Here is a 5,946-nt window from a genome sequence, read left to right as displayed (position 1 = left end):
CCTGGGGTTATCAAAAAAAAGATTTTCCTTGTTATTAGCGAGACTGCTCTAAAAACTTTTAAGTATGTATGTTACGTACTTCTCTAATAATTATACAAAAATATATTTGCTTTTACTCTGTGAATAATGCCAAACTTGCAGCTGGCTAAAATAACGATACTCACCATTAGCCCCTTTTACCTTATCCCCTCCCATCCAACTGGTAAACAAAATGACAAATAAATTAGCAAGCAAAATTGACCACTAATTTTCCCCTTTTTAAATATATCCACGTATGTTCTAAATTCATTACTCTGTGAAACAATAATATCTTTTATTACTATAAATATTGTTGAATATAGTTATTGCTTCGCCATTTATGAGATTTATATATATATTTTTGAATTATCTTTTACCTATTTTTAAAATTTATCTAGTTTCTTTGCTCCTAGAATCTAAGGGATTGAACAGGGAAAAATAATAGCAGATAAATATCCTAAAATGATCCAAAGATTATATTGAGTGGTCAGTGAGATCTTAGTGGACAGACAAAAAACCTTACTACTATATTTAATAGAATTGAAAAAAAAAATGTTTAAGGAAAAGCTTTTGCCTAGGAAGAGATTTACTTGAATAAAATGCACTGTCTCGAACATTGGTTTCAAAAACCTCATTTTCTTCATTGTCTATACAGTCTGTGATATCTTCAAAGTGCCGATTAATTACTTATAACCCCCTTTTTAAAATCAAATAGAAAATACAAGAGGATGGGTTGTTTTATCCCATATTGCAAACCCTTTTTGGAAGACTTGACCATGCAGAATCCCAGAATCTGAAATGACCTAACCTGACCAAAACTAAAGCAGTAATCAAACAATTGAAGAACTACCATACGTCCATACCCCCCTTATTTTCAATTTATTTCAATATAATCAGGGGGAGGGGGTTTTCAATGCTCAAGAGGGTACTTTGTGTAATTTTACGTACTTTTGAAGAAGAAAAAATGTGAAAAGTTTTCTGGTCTTAGTTCAATACAAAAATAATCAAAATAGTTTCTTTGCACTTGTTAGTCAGTTTGATTTATTTTCAATTTTCCTTATTTGCAAATGGTTAAGAAATAAGACTTGGCCTTCCTTGTGAATCATTATGATGTTCAGAATCATTTTTAACAACATTGTTGTCATCCTTTGAAGGTTTAAGAATCGGTGTCAGATTTCCAATGTTGTTTTTCAGTTCTACAATATGAAATGTATAAATACAATACAGGAATTTTCATACTACAGATCCGTGAAACCTTACCAGGCCAGGACAATTTTATCATAGCAGTTACAAGCTATGGATTATTTTTTGATACAAATAGTTCACAGACGTCCAGGGGGGGGGGTGTAATGTGGTGTTTACCCCCTAAAGCTTTGAAAGCCTTCATTTTAGGCCTTTAAAATTTTAAAAAACAATAGATTAAATTGCCCCTCTTTAACATTTGAAACTTTTTCTTTTACCCCCATATAAAAGTTTGAAAGTTCTTGAAATGGATGTTGTCATCCTTGTTTATATTTAAACAGTTTTCTGTTTAATCCTTTTAATAAAGTAACAGGATGTTTGTGTGTTTGTGTGTGTGTTTGTATGTTTGTACCGAAGGTTGTCGCTAACCGCTGAACCGATCGGGTTCTCCTTAACAGGGAAAAAATGAAAAATCCCCCCCCCAAAAAAAATTTTTATTAATTTTTTTAACTAAAATTTAAAATAGGGGGGGGGGGGGAAGGCACCAGCTCATACCAATAACGAAATTAATTCGGAAAAAAATCACGAAACCTATACGTGTTTTTCAGCTGTCGTTGGGGGGCAACACATCGTAAAATTAACGACCTCTCCATTTGCCCCCCAAATATTATTTTGGATCTACTGCAGTTCACGGTAAAATATTGCTGGTAACGAATATTGCCAAAAATCTATGAATTTTAAAGGCTGCTAGCTGCCAAACGGCTGAACGTACAGATCATACCCGCACACCATTTTAAGCGGTATAAGAAGGCCTACAAATAATCTGGAATAGCCAAGATCCAATGATGCACAGGGAAATCTTTACAAAAGAAAAAACGCGTAAAATAGACCTTTTTCGCGCATTTCTCTGCACTGCGAGATAATTATGCATTATTGATTTATGGCTATTCCAGATTATTTTTGGGCCTTCTTATGCCGCTTAAAACAGTGTGCGGGCATGATCTGTACGTTCAGCCGTTTGGCAGCTAGTAGCCTTAAGAATTCATAGATTTTTGGCAATATTCGTTACCAGCAATATTTTACCGTGAACTGCAGTAGATCCATTATTTTAGATTTAATTCCCTTGTTGGTTATACCTTATTCCTCTCTCCCCCCACCAAAATTTTTTTTTTCGCCCTTCCCCCCCCCTAAAATTTTTTTTTACTTTTTCTTTTAAAATCTAAAATAAGAAATTCAATTATTAAATTCGACTCTCTCCTCCTCAAGTGCCCCTTGAGGCCTCTAGGGGCGTAGCCGCTAGTAAAGTCATACAGTGAATACAAATTCGTCCTAATAATAAAAACAAAATTACCTTGAAATCCATCATCAGCATCCAACCTAGTGGTAGGGGGCGGAGACGTAGGGGGAGGAGGAGGAGCTTTGCGCTTCTTTCTTGTGGATTTTAGGGTGGAGGACTCAATTCTTGTAAAGTCTAGATAATATATAACTGCATCGTATATTAAAGACAATTTTCCACAGATAAGAAAATATGAAAAAATATTTAAGTCTTGAGCAAACTAACAAGTAATTAAATGTTTTATATTTTATTTTCCCTGAAAAATTCCCCCCAACATTACGTTGTAGACGGACAATGTAAATTAAAGAAATCTTACCAATTAATGTAGGATATATGTATGTGTATATATTATGAGAAGGGAAAAATTGTCGTCAATTTAGGTTGCTAACATGGGCATCCATTTTTGATCAATTCGTTCATTCAATAGGAGGGGAGGGAATGGGTAAAGGGGGATGATGGAGGTAATCGTTATTCTAGCCAGCTTCAAGTTTCACTCTATTAAAATACTTTAATCTTGTGTAAGATCGATCCAAAAAAATAAACCCACTTACCATTCTCTGGTAAATTATGAATGTTATCGCTAAAACAGATATCATTATCTTCCACCACTGATTTTTAAAAGACAAATTTATGTAATATATTAGTCAAATAAATATAAGGCTTACCTCAGCGCATTTCGATAGAAACCTACCGAAAAATAGCAGCTTTTCCATTCTAATGAAATTATGACCACTTACTTTTGTTGTTAAAATGACTACACCTTTTTTTGCAAGGCCGACAGACATGCTTTGACTTACAAGTAAAGCAAAACTGCTTAAAATAATACTTGATTATGATTTTATTTACTTGTTATTTTTTAATATTTATCAATATACAAAAAATGTTCTAAATTCTCGTAGTAACAACAGATCTATAGTATAGATGTATAAACAGACAACTACCTCCCTTCATTGACCTCTTTCTTCTGTTTCCAAATAATTTTCTGCTACTTGGCTGTGTTAATTTAAGCCACACCATTTTGGTTGAATTTCAATGACCCAATAGAAAGGTTGCACAAGGTAGTTACGATGGGGAGATACAGTTATATAACCCTTTCTTCCTTTAGTGTTTTACTCTAATGTAGTAACCAATACAAAGCATCTCTAGAAATTTATGTCAAGTAAGTTACGAGATCTCATTGAACAAACATCCAAACATACACAACTTGTTACTTTGTAATGTTTCTACATAAAATACTAAAATTTAGTGTTGTTTATATAAATTTGTCAATATGCCTATATAATTAACATCTCTGTATAGATCACAAAGTTCTGATCCCATTATTATAACATATATACACAGTCTTATAATATCAACAGTTTACTAACGATACATTTTTGGGACAAACGCGAGCACAAGGACAGGTTTATGCATAAGTAAGGCAGCTATTGAAGGTTAATAAAGACATTTTAATGACTAAAGTGCAGGAAAGTTATTTTGAAGATATTTTACCAATAGTGAGGGAGGGGACATTGGATTGCAAATTACACTAATACCTAAAGTTTTATATTATTCATTGGCTCAAAAACTGTAGGCACTTTTATCAGTTGGTTCCAAACTTTTATAGTTCAAACATTTCAACTAATATTTTTAATCTACATAAGGGAAATTTTGTTACTTAACATTTTATAAATTTACTAGCGGCTTCGCCCCTAGCCTCTAGGGGCTTTGCCCCAAGAGGTATAATTACATCTTCTATTACTTACCCAGCAGAACGGATTGCAAATTTTCGCACCTACCCAGCAGGAAAACATTTTCTCGTTTAAATAACGAATTCGCAAAATTCGTAAAAAAATAGTCTAATATGTTCTCAAGAAAATTACTACTGGTGCTGCTCATAGTCTAATGTGTTCTCAAGAAATTTTTTTTTTGAGGGGGGGTAAATTTTCATTTTTGGGGGGGTTGGGGGTGTCCCACCCCCCAAGAAAATAGCTTAAAACCACCACAGGACCGATAGAAATATACCCTGAAGAGTAGAATCCAATCGGTTTAGTGGTAACCGAGATCTTAAGCTTCAGACGGACGGACAGACAGACGGACAGACAGACGGACGGACGGACGGACAGACATCAAGCTACTTTGTATTGTAGATAATTCATTGTCTTAACCATGGTTAAACAGCTTATTTGATAATAAGCAATTATTTTTTTAAATGCATAATCTAGTATCTTTTATATAAGACTTAATTTTAAAGGCATGATTTATTTGTTCAAAATGCTGTACCCTATTTCTTGCTGACAAAAACAATAGCTATACAAAGTAACTGGTTGGTTCCTTTTATTTAATTAAATGTGTATAAAAAAGAAAAATGCATATAGACATTGTTTATGAGTAGCTCCGCTCTTATGTGTTTAATTATTGTTTAGTTTATCCTATAACATGTTGATATCTTTTAATATAGTTTAAATTGATGAGCAATATGTGGAAATAACTGTTTATACATTTTATGTTTTTATTTATTTCTTTATAATCAATATTTAGTGTAAATAATAAATTCCATGGTAGAGCAACTATAACAGGCTAACAATGTAGGATGAATAACCTTTCACGGTCCTAAGACAAACGCAGGAGTCCCGAACGTCGGAGTGGACAAACGCAGGAGTGAAAACTAAACCTAAACAAACCTATTTTAGACCATATTATAGGTTTTTTTAAATGCCTAACCCTGAGGGGGGCATATTTGTACATTCATATCTTAACCTAACCTAATATGTATAGAAATACTTGATTAAATTAATATTTTAACACTCCTGCGTTTGTTCACTCTTACGTTTGGGACTCCTGCGTTTGTCCTGGAACCCCTTTCACGAAACCTTGATATTAAATACATATATGTATATGTCTTTTGTATCATGATCAACAGACCGACGAACAAAGATCTTTGAATCAGCAGCCTATCTTAGATAGGAGCCAAGAAAATCACATTATATTAACTTTCTATAAACAAGAGACTATATATGCGGTAGAATTGATATAAAAATACAAATATTTATTATTATGTTAATCATTGATCATTTCTTTATTATAGTTTCAACAAGATTCCCTATAGTAATAAATTTTATTAGATTGTTAGAAAATCTGAAATAATGTATCTTTAAAAAGATGAAAATATATATAAAAAAAATTCTTTTGGAGTTACACTTCTGACACAACAGCAGTTGGGAATATAGTTATAGTCTTTAGTTATGACGCCATCGAACTATTGTTACAGTCTTTAGTTATGACGCGATGTATAAAATAACTTCCCTATTTTAAAAGTCTAGGTAATTCACTCTGCTATTTTGATAACTAACGTTTTGTTTATATAAATAAAACAAAACAAGGATGACAATATCCATAAAAGCTCAGCTGAATAAACCAGACGGACAAAG

At 32.8% G+C, this 5,946-nt stretch overlaps 1 long non-coding RNA gene across 1 annotated transcript; it reads right to left on the bottom strand.

Annotated features, from left to right (window-relative positions):
• Positions 1–1,103: 1,103 nt before the first annotated feature.
• Positions 1,104–3,195, bottom strand: LOC145315400 (uncharacterized). Its single transcript, XR_013878076.1, has 3 exons — positions 3,088–3,195; positions 2,552–2,671; positions 1,104–1,214 (listed from the first exon to the last, which is right to left on the bottom strand). It is a non-coding gene; the product is annotated as an uncharacterized LOC145315400 (long non-coding RNA).
• Positions 3,196–5,946: the final 2,751 nt, after the last annotated feature.

Source organism: Acartia tonsa, chromosome 1 (assembly GCF_053477335.1).
Source record: "Acartia tonsa isolate MP-2025a chromosome 1, ASM5347733v1, whole genome shotgun sequence".
Classification (NCBI taxonomy): Eukaryota; Metazoa; Arthropoda; class Copepoda; order Calanoida; family Acartiidae; genus Acartia; species Acartia tonsa.
The sequence above is the reverse complement of the archived record's forward strand: the minus strand, read 5'-3'. Positions and strand labels throughout refer to the sequence as shown.